This window comes from Mustela nivalis, assembly GCF_964662115.1.
Source record: "Mustela nivalis genome assembly, chromosome: 2".
NCBI lineage: Eukaryota > Metazoa > Chordata > Mammalia > Carnivora > Mustelidae > Mustela > Mustela nivalis.
In genome coordinates, this window is record NC_139021.1 from 136,304,812 (window position 1) to 136,323,161 (window position 18,350).

The following is an 18,350-nucleotide window of genomic DNA, read 5'->3' on the forward strand; positions in this document are numbered from 1 at the left end:
TGGGTTTTGGCGTATAGTTGTATCATATGGGGAGAAAAAACTTTTCTTTCTTATTAATGCTTCTTTTCCTTCCCTAATTGCATTGGCTAGTACTGAGAGGATTTTTAAAAAGAATGTATTTTTTAAGCAGTGTAGTTTTAGTGCTTTTTAAACTATTGAAGTATGAACAGACCTACAAAAACCTGTACATACTGAGTGCATACAGTGAGTTTGGAGATGAGTGTACGTTCATGAAACAATCACTACAACCTATACCATAAACATAGTTAGTACTTCCAGAAGTTTCTTCTTTGTTACTATTGGTACATGTGTGGTTGTGTCGTAAGATTTACCCTCTTGGCAAAATTTTACGTTAAGTGTTCTTTTTTTGTTTTTTGTTTTTTTAAAAAAAATATTATTTATTTATTTATTTGACAGAGAGAGAGAGAGAGAGAGATCACAAGTAGGCAGAGAGGCAGGCAGAGGAGGGGTTGGGGAGCCGGCTCCCTGCTGAGCAGAGAGCCCAATGTGGGGCTCGATCCCAGGACCCTGAGATCATTACCCAAGCCGAAGGCAGAGGCTTAACCTACTGTGCCACCCAGGCATCCTACGGTAAGTGTTCTTAAGTATATAGTACAGTATTGTTAACCACAAGCATTTTGTTGTACCTCAGACATGTTAAAATAGCTATTATCAATTAAAAAAGATAAAAAGTGTTGGCCAGGTTGTGGAGAAGAGAGAAACCTTGTGCACTCTTGGTGGGAAGATTGATTGGTGCAGCCACTATGGAAAACACCATGGAGGTTCCTCAAAAGATTAAAAATAGAACTATCATCTGCTCCAATAATTCCACTTACAGATAGCCAAAGAAATTGAAATCAACATCTTGGAGAGATCTTAGTAAGTTATTGCTTTTTAAGTTAATTTTTAAAAAAGATTTATTTTATTGGGGCACCTGGGTGGCTCAGTGGGTTAAGCCGCTGTCTTCGGCTCAGGTCATGATCTCAGGGTCCTGGGATCGAGCCCCACATCGGGCTTTCTGCTCAGCAGGGAGCCTGCTTCCTCCTCTCTCTCTGCCTGCCTCTCTGCCTGCTTGTCATCTCTCTCTGTCTGCTTGTCATCTCTCTCTGTCAAATAAATAAATAAAATCTTAAAAAAAAAAAGATTTATTTTATTTATTTATTTGACAGAAATCACAAGTTGGCGAGAGGCAGGCAGAGAGAGAGGAGGAAGCAGGCTCCCCACAGAGCAGAGAGCCCGATGTGGGGCTCGATCCCAGGACCCTGGGATCATGACCTGAGCCGAAGGCTGCGGCTTAATCCACTGAGCCACCCAAGTTAATTTTTAAAATGTTTTATTTATTTTAAAGATTTTTACATATTATTTGTTTGACAGAGAGATTACAAATAGGCAGAGAGGCAGGCAGGGAGAGAGGAGGAAGCAGGCTTCCTGCTGAGCAGAGAGCCCAATGTGGGACTCCAACCCAGGACCCTGGGATCATGACCTGACCTGAAGGCAGACACTTAACTGACTAAACCACCCAGGTGCCCTCATTGGTTTTTAAAAACAGGAGTAGCTGATGCTGTATTTTAATGGTTTTTCAGGATCTTTGGAGATGAGCATGTTGTCCTTTCTTCCCTTTTTATTGACTAATAGGACAGACTAGTCTAGATTTCTTAATACTGAGGCACTTATTAATCCCATGGTTATGACCAAATTGTGTATTTCCAAAATTTATATATTGAAACCTTAAACTCCATGTGACCATATTAGGCATAAGGCCTCTAGAGAGTTAATGAAGGTTAAATGAGGTCATAAGGGTGGGTTAACAATATCAAAGGACTAGGGTCCTTAAGAGAAAGAAACATTAGGGAAGAGTTTGCATGGAGAAAAGTCTACTTGAGAACATTGCAAAAAGGCAGCTGTCTACAAGCCAGGAAGTATGGCCTTACCAGACACTAACCTTGATAGTACCTTGGTCATGGACTTCCACTCTCCAGAACTAGGAGAAAATAAATTTGTTTTATAAGACACGCAGTCGGTGGTATCTTGTTATGACAGTTTGAGCAGGCTAATACAGTGTGATCCTTATTTATGAAAATAATTTAGGATATTTTTCTCTGTTCTGAAACAAACAGTTCAAATAGCATTATAGTTATTTATTTCTTGAAGGAATAGATAAAGTTTACTGTAAAACATTTGGTGCTTATTAATTCTGGTAACTTTATATCTTTTATAATACTTGGTCTATCTAGATATTCATTATTTTCTGGACTCAGTTTTGATAACTTATTTTTAAAAGATTTTATTTTTTTACTTTTATTATTTTTTAGAGAGAGTGCATGGGAGCACTTGGGGGCCAAGGGTGGTGGGAGGGCAAAGGGAGAGAGACAATCCCAAGCTGACTCTGCACTGAGCATGGAGCCTGATGTAGGTGTTGATCTCACAATCCTGAGATCATGATCTGAGCTGCAATCTAGAGTTGGCTGCTTAATCAACTGAGCCACCTAGGTGCCCCAGTTCTGATAGCTTATATTTATTCTAGAGAATGAATACCAGTTTATCCATGATTTCAAGTGTATTAAAATTGAGCAAAATTGGGGCACAGGGGTGGCTCAGTAGGTTAAAGCCTCTGCCTTCAGCTCAGGTCATGATCCCAGGGTCCTGGGATCAAGCCCCAGGTCAGGCTCTCCGCTCAGCGGAGAGCCTGCTTCCCTTCTTTTCTCTCTGCCTACCTCTCTGCCTACTTGTGATCTCTGTCGAATAAATAAATAAAAATCTTAAAAAAAAAATAGAGCAAAATTATTGCTTCTGTGTCTTAATTTATTTGGCATCTGGATACACACACACACACATACACACACACACATGTTCTTTTGTATTTTTTCACTGAGGTATACTTGACATGTCACATTATTCGTTTCTGGACTGTAACATGAAAGTTCAATATTTGTATATACTGCCTGGTTTCCCGCATCACCGTATAAAGTTACATAATATGCAATAAAACATTACTGACTGTCGTCACCATGTTGTACATTAAATTCTCATGACTTACTTTATGGCTAGAAGTTTTTACCTTACTCCCATTTGCCCACTTCCCAACTCCCTTCCCCTCTGGCAACCTCAATTTGTTCTCTGCATCAATGAGTTTGGTTTTGTTTTTTTAGATTCCAGGTATTAATGAAATACAGTGTTTGCCTCTTTTTGTCTGATACATTTAATTTAGCAACATATCCTTAGGGTTTACCTGTGTTGTTGGAAATGGTTAGATTTCATTCTTTTTCATGGATAAGTAGTGTTCCATTGTATATAACTACCAAATCTTTATCCATTCATCCACTAATGGATACTATGGTTGTTTCCATTCTTGGCTATTGTAAATAATGCTGCAAATGAACATAGGGGTGGATATATCTTTTTGATTTAGTGTTGTTTTTGTTTGATTAATACCTAGAGGTGGAATTGTTGGATCATATGGTAGTTGTGTCTTTGGGTTTTTGAGGAATCTCAATACTATTTTCCATAGTGGCTGTCCCAATTTACATTTGCACCTGCAGTGCATGAGGGTTTTTTTTTTTTTTTTTCCTTTCACATCCTTGCCAACACTTGTGATTTGTCTTTTTGATAATTAGCCATTCGGACAGGTGTGAGGTGATACCTCATTGTGGTTTGGGTTTGCATTTCCCTGATGATTAGTAATATTAAGGACTACTTGTATATCTGGTGTCCATCTTTATGACTTCTGAAAGACTGTCTATTCAGATACTGTGCCCATTTTTCAAAATTGGATTTTTTGTTTGGTTAAGGAGTTGTAGGAGTTCTTTATATAGTTTAGATATTAATACCCTATTGAATGTATCATTTGAAAATATCTTCTCCCATTTAGTAGGCTGCCACCTTCTTTTGTTGGTTTGCAGTGCTTTTTAGGTCAATGTAGTCCCATTTGGTTAGTTTTGCTTTTGTTGCCATTGCCACTGGAGTCGGATAAAAAAAAAAATTGGCAAGAGCAATGTCAGGGAGCTTACCACCTATGTTTTCCTCCAGGAGTTTTATGTTCTTACATGCAGGTCTTTAATCAATTTTGAATTCAGTTAATTTTTGTTTATGGTAAAAGGTAGTGGTTGAATTTCATGGTGTTGTGGGTGGCTGCCCAGTTTCCCCAGCACCATTTTTGAAGAGACTGCTCTTTTCTCATGGTCTGTTCTTGGCTTCTTCATATATTTTTTGACAATACGTTCATGGGTTTATTTCTGCTCTATTTGGTTCCATTGATCAATGTGTCTGTATTTATGCCATTGCCATACTTTTGGGATTATCGTAGTTTTGTAGTATGGTTAGAAACCATGGGGTATAATGCTGTGTTTTGTTTTTTGTTTCCTCAATTGTTTTTGCTATTTGGAGTCTTTTGTGGTTCCATATAAATTTTAGAATTATTTGTTGTGTTGTGTAAAAAATGCCATTGAAATTCTGGTAGGGATATCTTTGATTCTATGATGAATTTGGGTAGTATGGCTATTGTAAAAGTATAAGTCCAGTCCATGAACATGGACTATCTTTCCACATCCATCAATGCCATGTTGGGCATAGTCTTCTACATTCTTGGTTAAGTGTATTCCTAGGGTTGTTTTTTTGTTTCTTTTTAGATGCAATTGTAAGTGGGATTGTTAATTTCTGATAGTTGGTATACAAAAATCTGTTTTATACACTGATTTTGCCTCCAAATTTACAAAATTGACTTATTCTAACGTTTTTGTGGACTTTTAAGAGTTTTCTGTATTTGGATAAAATGCCCACAAATAGTGACTTTTTAACTTTTTTTTCTTTTTTTAAAATAATTGGGATGCCTTTTATTTCTTGCCTGATTTCTCTGGCTAGGATTTCTAATACCGTGTTGAATAAAAGCAGCGGGAATGAGCTTCCTTATCTGATTCCTGATCTTAGGGGAAAAGCTTTCAGCCTTTAACCATTAAATATTATGTTAACTGTGGACTTGTCATATATGGTCTGTATTATGTTGAGGTACATTTCCTCTGTGCCAGCTTTGAGTTTTTATCATAAATGGATCCTGAATTTTGTCAAATGCTTTTCTGCATCTATTGGAATGGTCATGATTTTTTTCCCCCTTCTGCTAATATGGTATATCACATTGATTTGCCAATCAACAATCTTTGCCTACCTCAGAATAAATCCCACTTGATCATGGTACATGATCTTTTCACTGTATTGTTGAATTCAGTTTGCAAATACTTTGTTGAAGATTTTTCAATCTATGCTTGTTCATCAGGAATATTGGCCTGTAATTTTCTTTTTCTGTCATATCCTTGTCTGGTTTTGGTATCCAGGTAATGCTGGCTTCATAAAATGAATCTGGAAGCATTCCATCTGCCTCAGTCTTTTTGGAAGAGTTTGAGAAGGGTAGGTATTAAATCTTGGAATGTTTGGTAGCATTCACCAGAGAAGCTGTTTGGTTCTGGACTTGGTTTTTTGGGAGGAGGTTTTCGATTACTGATTCAGTCTTCCTTGCTAATAATCAGTCTATTGATTTTCTATTTCTTCTTGATACGGTCTTGGAACATTGTATGTTTCTACAAATTTATCCATTTCTTCTAGGTTGTCACATTTGTTGGTATATTATTCATACTCATTGCTTATTATTGTTAGTATTTCTTTGGTAACAGTTGTATCATTCTCTCTTTTATTCTGATTTTATTTATTTAAACCCTCTCTTTTTTTTAGTGAGTCTAGGCAAAGGTGTATCAATTTGTTTATCTTTCCAAAGAACCAGCTCTTAGTTCTGATTTATTTTGTTTTTTAGTTTTAGTCTTTTCTTTTTTCCCTCCAATAACTTTGGGCTTGCTTTGTTCTTCTTTTTCTAGTTCCTTTAGGTATAAAGTAGATGTTTGAGATTTTGCTTGTTTAATGAGATATGTATGTATTGTGAACTTCCCTCTTAGAACTGCTTTTGCTGCATGCCACAGATTTTGGTATGTGATATTTTCATTTGTGTGAAGGTACTTTTCATTGCTCCTTTGATTTCTTCGACTCATTGGTTTTTCGGCAGTATTTTGTTTAATCTCCACATACTGTGGTTTTCTTTCCTCAGGTTTTTTGTTTCGTTCCTTCCTTCCTTTCTTTCTCTCACTCTTTCTTTTACATGTGATTTCCAGTTTCATACCATTGCAGTTTGAAAAGCTACTTGATATGATTTCAACTGTATTGAGATTTGTTTTGTTGTTTAACATATGTCCTATTCTTTGCACACTTGAGAAGAATATGTATTCTTTTAGATGGAATTTTCTGTATATATCTATTAAATCCATCTGATCTAATGTGTTGATGTTTCTTTACTGATTGAATGATTTATCTTTTATGTAAGTGTGATATTACTTCCTATTGTATTGCTGTTGATTTTACCCTTTAGATGTGTTAATATTTGCTTTATATATTTAGGTGCTCCTATGTTGGGATGCATAAATACTTAAAATGGTATGTGCTCTTACTGGATTGACAGCTTAATCATTATGCAGTGTCTATCTTTGTGTTTTATTTGTTTTAAATTCCATTTTGTCTGGTATAAGTATAGGTACTCCAGCTTTCTTTTAGTTTCCATTTGCAATAAACATCTTTGTTCATTGCTTCACTTTCATTCTATGTGTATCCTTATATCTGAGGTGAGTCTTTTGTAGACAGCATATAGATGGGTTTTATATTACTTTTTGTAATCCATTCAGCCATTCTTTATCTTTTGATGGGAGAATTTAATCCATTTACATTTAAAATAATTATAGATAGGTATGTGTATTTTTTTAAAGATTTTATTTATTTATTGAACAGAGAGAGATCACAAGTAGGCAGAGCAGCAGGCAGGGAGAGAGGGGGAAGCAGGCTCCCCGCCAAGCAGAGAGGCTGACACAGGGCTCAATTCCAGGACCCTGAGGTCATGACCTGAGCCAAAGGCAGAGATTTAACCTACTGAGCCACCCAGGTGCCTGTGATAGGTATATGTTTATTGCCCTTTAGTAAATTGTTGTCTGGCTCTTATGTATTCCTCTCTGTTCCTTTCTTTTCCTGTTATTGTCCCCTATGGTTTGATGCCTTTCTATAATGTCCTGTTTAGAATCATTCTCATCTTTTATGTATCTACCATAGGTTTTTGCCTGTGAGGCTTGCATATAGTGGGCTCTATCTATCCATCTCTAAAGTCAAGAACAACTTAAAACTGAATACATTCTGAAACTCTGCATTTTACTCTTCCTCCCCCGTACCACGTTTGTTTGGATGTCATTTTACACCTTTCTATTTTGTGTATCCTTTGTTAGTCTTTTAATCAAACTAAAGTTTTTCTTTAAATTTTTTTACTAGTTTGTCTTTTAAACTTGATGCTAGCTTTTATTGTCTACTACTTTGACTATATCATTGCCTTGCCCAGTGAAATGTTTACTTTCATATGTTTTATTAGTAATTAGTGTCCTTGATTTTCAGCTTAGAGAAGCCTCTTTACCATTTCTTATAAGGCCAGTGAGTGATGATGAATTTATTTTTATTTATTTTTTAAAATTTTATCTGGCAGAGAGCACAATCGGGGGAGATGGAGGCAGAGGGGGAGATGCAGGCTCCTCACTGAGCAGGGAGCTTGATGCAGGACTAGATCCCAGGAACCTGGGATCATGACCTGGGCTGAAGGCAGATGTTCAACCAACTGAGCCACACAGGAGCCTGTGAATTTATTTTTTGCGTAGCTCGAAGACTCTATCTCTCTAATTTTGAACGGTAATCTTGCTGAGTACAGTGTTCTCGGTTGGAAGTCTTTCCGTTCAGCCACTCCCTTCTGGCTTGCAAAGTTTCTTTTGAAAAGCATGATTGTCTTTTGTGGGTTCCCTCATACAGAACAAGTTCTTTTCTTTAGCTGCTTTTAAGGTTTTCTTTACCTTTTGACATTTTAATGGGTTTTGGTGTGGATCTCTTGGGGTTCATCTTATTTGGTACTTTGTGGACTTCCTGGATCTGAATGTCTATTTCTTTCCAGAGGTTAGGGAAATTTTTGGCCTATTATTTCTTGTAGTAAGTTTTTTTTACCCCTATTTCTGTCCATCTTCTTTCCCTATTATGCAAATATTGTCCCTTGATGTTGTCCCATAGGTCTTTTAAGATATTTTCACTTATTTTTTATTTTTTTATTTTTATTTGATTCAGGGGTAGAATTTAATGATTCATCAGTTGCATATGATACTGAGCGCTCATTACATCAAGTGCCCTCCTTAATGATCATTACCCAGTTACCCTAACCTCCCACCTATGAATGAACTAATTCTTAGTTCATTTCCTGTAGTTAAGTGTCTCTTATGGTTTGCTTCCCTCTCTCTATTCATCTTCTTTACCCTTCCCTTTTTAAAATTCTTTTTTCCTTTTGCTACTCTCTTTGGGTGAGTTCTACTACCCTTTCTTCCAGATCACTGATTCTTTCTTCTTTCTCACCTAGTCTGTTGTTGAATGCTTCTAGTGTATTTTTCAGTTCAATTGTTGCGTCATTTAGCACTAGGACTTTTGTTTGATACTTAGTTTCTCTTGTTCATGTCTCTCTGTTCATTCTTCTCCTGAGATAGGTAAGCATCTTGAGGACCATTGTTTTAAACTCTTTATCAGGTAAATACTCTTCATCAGCAATTAACCTTTAATTAATTACCTCCTTTAATTAATTACCTCCACCTCCCCAACATGGGTTCTGTCTTATTCTTTTGAATATTGTCCTTTATTTCCTCATTGCACTGGACTCTCCATGTCTGTGTCTTGGTACTAGGTGAAACAGCTATCTCTCTCAGTCTTGAAAGAGTGGTCTTAGGGCTGGAGTTGTGTATCAGTCTCCTGTCTGTATAGTGCTTTGGGGGAGGTAACCTGCCAAGAACTCGTTCTGATCGCTTAGTCCTGTGGGGCATAGAATTCTAAGCCCCCCTGGCCACCACAGCTAGGCATCCAAGGGGTGTGCCTTGTGTGGACCGCATGTGTCCATGGAGTTTAAGGAGGTGGTAATGGGGCACATTGGGTCAGGGAGCACTCACCTGCCATCATCCGCATTTTTTTTTTTAAAGGATTTTCTTTATTTGACACAGAGAGCAAGAGATCAAGAGCGAGAGAACACAAGCAGGGGGGGTGGCAGGCAGAGGCAGAGGGAGAAACAAACTCCCTGCTGAGCAAGGATCCTGATCATGACATGACCAGAAGGCAGATGCTTAACCAAGAGAGCCACCTAGACACCCCTCATATGTATGTGTTGACTATATACTTTCTATTTTCTTCCCCTTAATTATTGGTTTGGTAGCTTATTACATTAACAGTCTTGTATTTATTAGTGCCACTGTTTTCCTGTTACTACTCTCTATATACCTTCCAATATTTCTGCTTATTTTGTTCTTTGTATTTGGGCTGCACACATAAGCACTTTACCCTCTTTGGAACCGTACTGCTTAAAGGTAGGATTTTTTTTCTGAGCACTTTATAAATTTTGTCCTATGGATTCTAATACACAATGTCTTATATTTTTATTTTCTAGATATTTTGGGATCTTGATGTTCCTCTTGTCATAAAAATTTAAGGTTTTAAAATTTTTGTGAAATGTGGTCAGGGATTATGGTCACATGGTCTGTACTGTTTCTTGGAATTGTAGGTCCTTTTTATTATCTAGCATATGATCAAGTTTAGTAAATAGGCACTTCAAAAAGTTCTATCTCTGTTTTTAAGTTACAGAATTAGAAATCGATTGATAGAATTTTTTTTTTTTTAGATTTTATTTATTTGACAGAGAGAGAGATCACAAGTAATCAGAGAGGCAGGCAGAGAGAGAAGAGGAAGCAGGCTCCCTGCTGAGCAGAGAACCAGATGCAGGGCTTGATCCCAGGACCCTGAGATCATGTCCTGAGCCAAAGGCAGAGGCTTTAACCCACTGAGCCACCCATGCACCCCGGTTGATTGGATTTCTTTATGAATTGATATAGGCTTCTTGTATTCCTTATTTTTGACCCATGTGACTTGTCATGGCCTGAAACTTAAAGCTGCATTTATTCATGATCCCGCTAAGAACTCCAGAGGATAACGAGAAGATGTAGATTCTACCTTGAATTTATTGAGGAGACAATTTGACTCCAAAAAACAAAACAAAACAAAACACTGGTAAGTAAGCATTGAAAGACTGGAGGGAGCATTTTGAGCTGGGCTAAGGAAGAAAAGCTTTATGCAGGGCATGGATCTCGAAGAGCAAGTAGGAGGTGGAGAGTCTGTAATGATGCATTTTGGGTGTGGCACAGCATGAACAGAGCTGGGCTCAGGATGAACCTGCCATGTGGGGAGAAGGTGCATACCCTCCTCCCAAGGTCTTGGTCTCCTGACTTGCTATAGCAGTTGAATCAGGCAGTGAGTCACATGGGACTAGTGATCTCTGTTCAACTGACTTACAGACAGGCATCTTTGCTGGGGCCATCCCACCATGTTATAAGTCTACCTTGCAACAACGGAGGACAACACAGGGCAGCGGGCTCTTCGGGTGCCCTCCTGGCATGCTCTCAGCTTTGCGTCTTCACTGGAGAGCTGGAATTGGCACACGCCTCAGTCTGATTGCATTAGCTTAGTATTTGAACATTAATCAGGGATATGTAGACATTTCAACTGAAGAATTACAGTGTCTGATATGTACTTGCAATCTGGAGTTGTTTTGTCAGATGACCCCAGTAAATTACCAAATATTGAGCACTGATGATAAATCAAATGATGTATGGTCTGTAGGAAGTGAAAGTATTTAAATAATTAAGCAGTTCTTTCTAGAGCCTCTTTATATGATGATTTTCTAGACTCCAAATCAGCTTTCTTCACCCAGCCTCCCTATAATATATAGTTATTTCAAATCAGCTTTACTTACTGAGCTTTTTCTAGTAATGGAGCTTTGTCAGCAAAAACCGTGCATACCAGCAAATGGTGAATGATGGGCTTGTGTCAGAAAGGAGCTTGAGAAGTGCTTTCTGTTGTTAGATGGATGGGTCTGGAGCAGGAGCTTGAAGCTCTCCAAGTGTAATAGTTTAAGAGAAAAGGTATGTCTGAAGTCGGGGTGAGTGCTCCATCACTCAGAAGCTGGTCTTTCACACACCCAAGCCAAATACCGCACATGCTATTGAAATCGTGCTTTCCTGTTGGGATGTGTGGGAGACGTGTGAACTTAATTCAGTGTAATCTTGGCTGTGGTTTCTTCTTCTCAGCCCTCACTCTGTTTACTTATAGCTGGTCAGGGCAGAATGGCAGGAAGTGCACTGGCTGCTGAAATGATAACGGGTAGGTTTTTTGTAGCTCTGACCCCAGCGCTCCGTAAGCCAGGGCTGTCCCATGTGAGTGCTCTGAACGCCCGAGTGCTAAGTGTCTGTGAGCGGTCTGAACTCTGCTGACTGGGGCAGGCTCTTGGAAAAGCAGACTTGGTTAGCTTGGCAGTCATCGCTCAGTGTAGAAACTGAGGACAGAGCATCGTGAGTGGATGGACAGACTTGGGGTGTGGGACACTTGGAGGCTTGGAGGCACTTGGGCTATTTTTGAAGTTCTGGTTTGAACTGCAGGTTTGTGCTGAGAGCTTTGGTTCCAACTAATATCTCTGTTGGCAGAAAATGATGGATCAGTTTGTTGCACTTGTCTGTCTAATGCTGCACTGGACCTTTGGTGTTCCAAAGGGCCGTTGGGGCAGAAATCAGACTTTTGCTCTAAAATCAGTGATCTGAATTTGGGAGGCGGGGGTTGCTAACCTGTGGATGCTCTGCCTTTATTTTATTGCTGTCTTGTGTCTTTCGGTGGGGGTTCTTCGAGGCTATTCAACAAAGCCTATGCTGTCAGCTAAAAGGCTTTTAGGACTTCATAATCATGGCACAGTATCTTTTCCTTTTTCTTTCTTGTGGGTTTTTTTGTTTGTTTGTTTTTTTAAGGAACTCTTTCCTTTCCCCACCTTTTTGAAATCGTTAGCCTTCATGTGAACTGAAAGGGACTTCAAAACATTGGAAGAAAATAGTCTGAAATCTCGGAGTGTACTTGGCTCCTGGTAGGTATGAAGACTTGATAAAGAGGCATCTTGTGCACTGACAGGTGTTTGTGTGCCTGTGTGGAGAAGGCTTTTGATGACAAAGCCACTTAGTTTTCTATAGCTTATCCTTCCCTTTGTGCGGAGGAGTTAGGAAAACTCTAATAAAGTAACTGAATAATGGGGATAAAAAGTTAGCATTGGTGTCATCTTCATTTCTCCTCTCTTGCCCGTTGATTTATTTATTTATTTATTTATTTATTTATTTATTTATTTATTTATTTATTTATTGAGACTCACTTGTCAGGCACTGAGTAAGCAAGTGGCAGGCGTGAGATGGCCAGTATCTTGCCATTGTCTCCATGGTTCTAGAATATGCTTCTATGTAAAGGTCCAGAGTCAGCAGCAATGCCCTTCAGGAAGCAGCAGAACTGTGGGCTGGGGGGTCTACCGGAAAGTGGGGCACCCACTGGAGATGATGAATTGCCATCTGCCTTGTTACCTGGGGGCATGGTAATTTATTCCATTGAAAGACCTGGAACCCCCTTAACTCATGATGTACATTTTTCTTTACCCTCTTAGAAACCAGCAGAAATTAGCAGACTGTGACTATGGTCCTGTATTTTCTCAGTTCTGAGAAAATGACTTTCTGAGGTCTTGTGCACCTTTCCCAGAAAGATAAATTACACGAGTTAGAGCCAGAGGGACAAGTCATGCTTACTTGTTTAATGTGGAAGAACCTGCTTATTGAACTGCCTCAAACATGGGGTAAATGGTTAGGACATCTTAATTCGCAGCAGTCACCCATCGTGGTAGAACTTTCTATGCCAGTCCCTTTGAACTTTTAGGAAAAACAAACAAGGAATTTCATTAGTAGAGGACTGAAATCAAATGATTGTTACTGAATATTGTTCTATGTGGAAACTAAAGACGTAGCAGAGAAACCCTTACATCTGTGAGTTGATGCCCAGAAACCTCCATCCGTTGTTTAATATGAACAAAATTTGGCCAAGCCCAGAAAATGGATTCAGCTCCAGTTTTGGTAATGATCTCCCACAAGTTCTTGCAGGTGTATATGGAAGCTATTTCTTTGAATTTCAGGTTGGTTACTGGTGTCATCACCCAGACTTGCAGGGGAGACGATGCTGGGCTGTGGGTGCCGCCCACCCTTGGGAATGATTGACTGGTAGGGTTGTGCAAAGCCAGAGTTAGATGGGTAACTGAGCTCATTGGTTGTGGCCTTCTCACTTTTCAGAGGAGGAACATAAGTCAGTCTGTACTGCTTGGTTCTTCTCACCAAGCCTATTACCACCAAGAAGCATTAGTTTGATGGGGATTTGTGTTTTGTGTCTGCAGGGGCCTCAGTGCTAGAACTATTCCATTGGAAATTGTCTTTGAGGGGAAAACAAGGGTATTGGACTAAAGAGAAATGCTATAAGTGTATCTGATAACATAATACTATGTAGATGAGCCTAATAGATTAGAGTACGGGCAACCTTTCTTAGATTTTACTGTGTACCAGGTACTGGTGTTAAATTCTTTTTTTTCCCCTGAAAACAAGTTTTATTTAAATAAGCGTTTAAATACATTACATAACATTAAAACTAAAGGAAAAAAATAAGCCAGAAACCAGTGAGTTACTTCAAATGGCATTGGGCAGCTGTCGCTAGTAAGTCACAAGCTCTGCAGCTAGCTACATGACTGACACATCAGTCTGAAGTTTGTTCCCTTGTCAAAAGTTTAACTCAGAAGGTTGGCCTCGCATTCTGGTGTTTGGACATTGATTAGCTAGGACACATTAGGTCAAAAAGACCTTGGTGGCAAGGGAGATGTCCTGTCATGGCTCACTAGAGGGAAGGTAGCCGCTCTAAGTTCTGCCCACCTGGACAGGTTGGAGACACCAGGGATTGATCTTTGACTACCACTGACTCCCTGTAGCAGCACAGCTGCGGTCGCTGTCTGACCCCGTCTTGTCCTCTCAGCTTCGCCATGGGCTGTTCAGGTGGTGGCATTCTCTTAGGGCAGGGAACTCTGAAGAGGGAGAGCTGAGGATCTTCTGGCCAGACATAGCTTACTGTGATCTTGGGGCCCTGGGCTGGACCGAAACCTCACGTTCCTGCTTGGTTTCAGGCCAGACACTGCCAGGCGCCTGCTGCTTGACCTCTGTTTAAATGAGGGACTTCAAGACTAGACAGCATGGCTCTTTTCCATTTATTGCATGAAGGAATTACACTAGTCCAAATTAAAAGCGGACCCCAAATGGTTACATTATACAAGCTGTGAGATTTTTTAAATTTGTGACAAGGGACAGAAGGGAAATTGTACTCATTGCAAGGAAATCCTCACTTAAGCTTCAGTGAAGCCTAAAGCACTTAAAGCCCATGAAACTCCGTTCAGCTGGTCATCTTGAGCCATTCCAGTCTCTACCAGGAATTGGCATGTGTTCTTGTGCTGGTCACCCTGTAGCTGAATTACTTCTCCATATTCTAGAAGCTCAATTACAGCACCATGGCAGGCAAATTTCTTCTTAAACATCTTCAATAGTTTCTTTTTATCGTAATCATCAGTGATCCCTTGGACAGTGGTAAGGGTCTTCCTGCTGTTTCTCTCTTGAATTGTTATATGGGTGTAATCCTCAGTGCCAGTAGGAAGCAGATGGTCACCCTTACTTGCATCAGCAAAGGGGTCGAAAGATTGGAGTTTCTGGCTAGCAGACATATGATATATTTCTTTTCCTCCGTGGAAATGGCCTGCGGAAGTCGGTGGTGGGAGAAGGTGGGGGGGCTGGAGTGGGGAGAGGATGGAGTGTTGGAAAGCGAGGGGCTCAAGTAGGAGGCTGCTGAGTCCTTGGCGGTAGCTCACTGACTGGGGCCGCTAAGTTTTTTTTTTTTTAAATTAATTAATTTATTTATTTGGCTAATTTCTTAATGTATGTTCTTAAACTTTTATGGCAACCTAATGGGATATTAATAGAAATAGTAGTGGTAAATAATAGTGATGATAGGAATTACTGTCTGCTTTATGTGGATTGTCTTGAGTCTCACAAGAATCCCATGAGCAACATATTCTTTCCCATGTTCTAGCTGAGGAAACTGGCTCAGAGAGGTTATATTGGTTTTCCTGAAGAGGGAGAGTATGCATCAGTCATCTGATGCCAAAGACTGTGCGTGTCATCAACCATGCTCTGACCACATTTTCTGATCGCATGCAGTTAGCTAAACAGAAGCATTGTCTAATGGGCACTTAATAAATGTTAACAAGTATGTAATGATTGAGAAGTGTTTTGGCCAAGAAGATGCATGCTTGTGTATGCATCTGTATGATACACACATCTAGTCAATTTCTGATTTTCTACTTTGGGGATGACCCTCTGTGAATTCCAGAATGTCCTCTTTTTTACTCAATGCCTTCTCCTGCCCAGCTCTTAGGGTCAAGGAATAGAAACTCATGTAGATGTAATTCTAAGCATAATTTCTTTAGGAAGAGGAAAATAATCCCAAAGTTGTAGAATATTATGATTGAAAGAACATATGGACACCTGTAAGTGAACCATTTTGATTTAGAGAAAAGGAGCCTTAGGGCCTCCAGGGAAGTGTTAGTTGGCCTAAGTCCTCTGATCATTTGGTGCCAGAGTTGGTAGTAGATGTTGGGATGCCTGCCTCTTTTTTTTTTTTCTTAAGATTTTATTTATTTATTTGACAGAGAAAGACAGTGAGAGATGGAACACAAGCAGGGGGAGTGGGAGAGGGAGGAGCAGGCTTCCCACAGAGCAGGGATCCCAGTGTGGGGCTTGATCCCAGGACCCTGGGATCATAACCTGAGCTGAAGGCAGAGGCTTAAGGACTGAGCCACCCAGGCACCCCAGGGATGCCTGTCTCTTGATTCAGTGTTCTCTTCTCTCTATAACCCTGCCATTGGATGGCATAAACTCTGAAGCTACAAAAACAAAAGAAAACAAAACTCAAGTGGAAAAAGTAATTGTGATGTGACTATCTGTTTGGAAATGAGGGTGTCGCTAAGTGTCTTCTGATGATGTGGCTGATTTGTAATTGACTGCAATAGTATTTTTAGATTCTTGGGGGTTTAGGTCACATTGGCTATGGAAGCAACCTCTCCCATCTCATTCCTTGCATCAGGAGCACAATAATACATTTCCCTCTAACACACAGAATATTTTTGTTGACTTCATGGACCAAGATAGTCAAGGAATGAAATTGACCTCCACTCCCCTCCCCCCCCCCCCCATATCACCAGGAGGGAAGGAGAGTCAACGTTATTAATGGGAATGCATATTCTTTGAAGTTTGAATTTATTTATTTATTTTTAAAAGAATATTCTTTCCTTACTTGGAAAAATTATTATTGGGTCGCACATGTTTTACTGTGCAGCTTCGTGCCTTATTGCGCTGAATGTGTTGCTCGTGCTCCCACCGATCTTAGAAAAGATGTTTTGAGACTGTGCTTCATATTGTAAGGAAAGTATTTGTCACTTGGACTCACAGAATTGAATTTGCCTGAATTAATTATGATTTCTATTCCATCCCCCTGGGCAGGAATGTAGGGGAGAGGTAATCCTTTCTGATGTCGTATAGAAAATCAATTCTGGCCCACGGCACTGGTTAGTTGCTTGAGTGGGGGAACTTGTCACCCACTGTATGGTCTTTATTTTCCATTTTTCTTGGCCCTTTGTTATGTTTTCCTTTCTCTGGGCTGGTTTAAGAATCTGCCAGGACTAGGGAGCAATGCTTGAAGTGATGGACAAGGATACTATCCCCATAAAGAAAATCACAAGGGCCCCAAGTTGGGTAATAAAAGGCCTTGTCTGTGGCTTTTCTTGTGGAGTTCGCATTCTTTATAGAGTGTTTTCCAGTGAGAAACATGCTCTTCCTTTGGCCTAGGGGGCAAGACAAATTGAAGGGTACTGGGTTATGTGTAGGGATTTGGTTTAACTGGTTTCAGAGTTTTTCTTCTTCCTGGCAGACTCCCTCCCCACCCCTACCTCCCACCTCCCACCCTTGGTTCCTTAGAATACTTTTCTCCTTGATTTTAAGATGTTAGAGTCCTTCAGCTTCTTTTAAAAACACCCATCCCATAAACAAACTTACGAGGCAAAAACAACTCTGATGGTAAAAAACTGAACAAAATATGATAAGCATAGGATAGATATCCTTACAACATAAGTAGCTACTAGAAAAAATAACCACCAAACACCCTATGGTACACCCATTAGAAAGAATACATCAGGTTTTAAATGGCTTGGGAACATGCTTTCAAGATAAAGTTGAACAAAAAAGCAGGACACAGAACTGAACCCACAGCTGGAAACGCTAATCTGTATGCACTCAAAGGGCTAAAACGTCTTTCTCTCTCTCGCTCTTTTTTTTTTTTTTTTTTTAAACTTTCATGTGTCAGGAGAGCCTACAAGTAGTTGCTACCTTGGCATGTGACCATGGTGCCTTGGCTTTGCTATTCCAGCCAACTGACCCTTTTGCTGAAAGTTTAATAGGGGATAAATTCACATGTGAATTCATAATCCCCTTATCTGTGCTAAGAGCATTCTGTAATGGGCCCGCAACAAAGGGGATCTTACATCTTGCCCGTTTCGCTCTGAACCCACCTCTTGGCCTCCTTCCTACCCTCTCCACCCTCCTGGTTGGACACGTTAGGCATCTGCCCCTTGCGGAGTCCTCACCTGCTGGCAGTGTGTTAGGTGACGTAGCAAGTAAATAAACTTGCCTTTCCTGCCAGTCACATGGGGGCATTTATGGAAGTATGGCCTCTGTGAGTGCGGAACGTATTTGGGCTTATTAGAATAGCAAACAGGGACTTGTTCCCCTTTCGTATGAATTCTGAGACTTATTCTCCTTTATGTAGTGTGACTTTGCCTGTAAATCCAAAAGCAAAGTCACAGTCAAGCTACAGTTTCTTTCCTAAGTTTTGAAGATTTATTATTAAAATTTGCTCCCTTCCCCCGCCAGTGGTTTTATTATTTACTCTTCTCCGCCCTGCCCATGGTGTGGGTTACAGTTAATGTTATCTACATATGTCTATAAATACTGAAAATATTTTTGATACAATGTGCATTTAATCAACTTTTTGTTACTGTTACGCCGTTTGTGTGGAAGAAAATTGTTTCTGTCTTAATGTTCTATTGAAGTGCCTTTGGAGTGATGATATCATAATCACTTTAATACATTTAAAAGCTTCAAGGCTTAGCATTTATTGAACAAAGCTCATTGAAGGAATATAACGGATGTCTTGAGGCTTTCCGCTGCTGTAAAAAGGACAGTATTGTTCATGGCCTCGGTAAAAGAAAATCTGAATTTTTA

At 39.7% G+C, this 18,350-nt stretch overlaps 1 protein-coding gene and 1 pseudogene across 3 annotated transcripts in view; one reads left to right on the forward strand and one right to left on the reverse strand.

The window, feature by feature from the left end:
* The window catches only part of LRMDA (leucine rich melanocyte differentiation associated), a 1,045,704-nt gene that overhangs the window by 47,812 nt on the left and 979,542 nt on the right, over positions 1-18,350 (forward strand). The window lies entirely within an intron of this gene.
* On the reverse strand, positions 14,369-14,740 carry LOC309858748 (eukaryotic translation initiation factor 1 pseudogene; annotated as a pseudogene). Its single transcript has one exon. The product of its transcript is annotated as a eukaryotic translation initiation factor 1 pseudogene (transcript).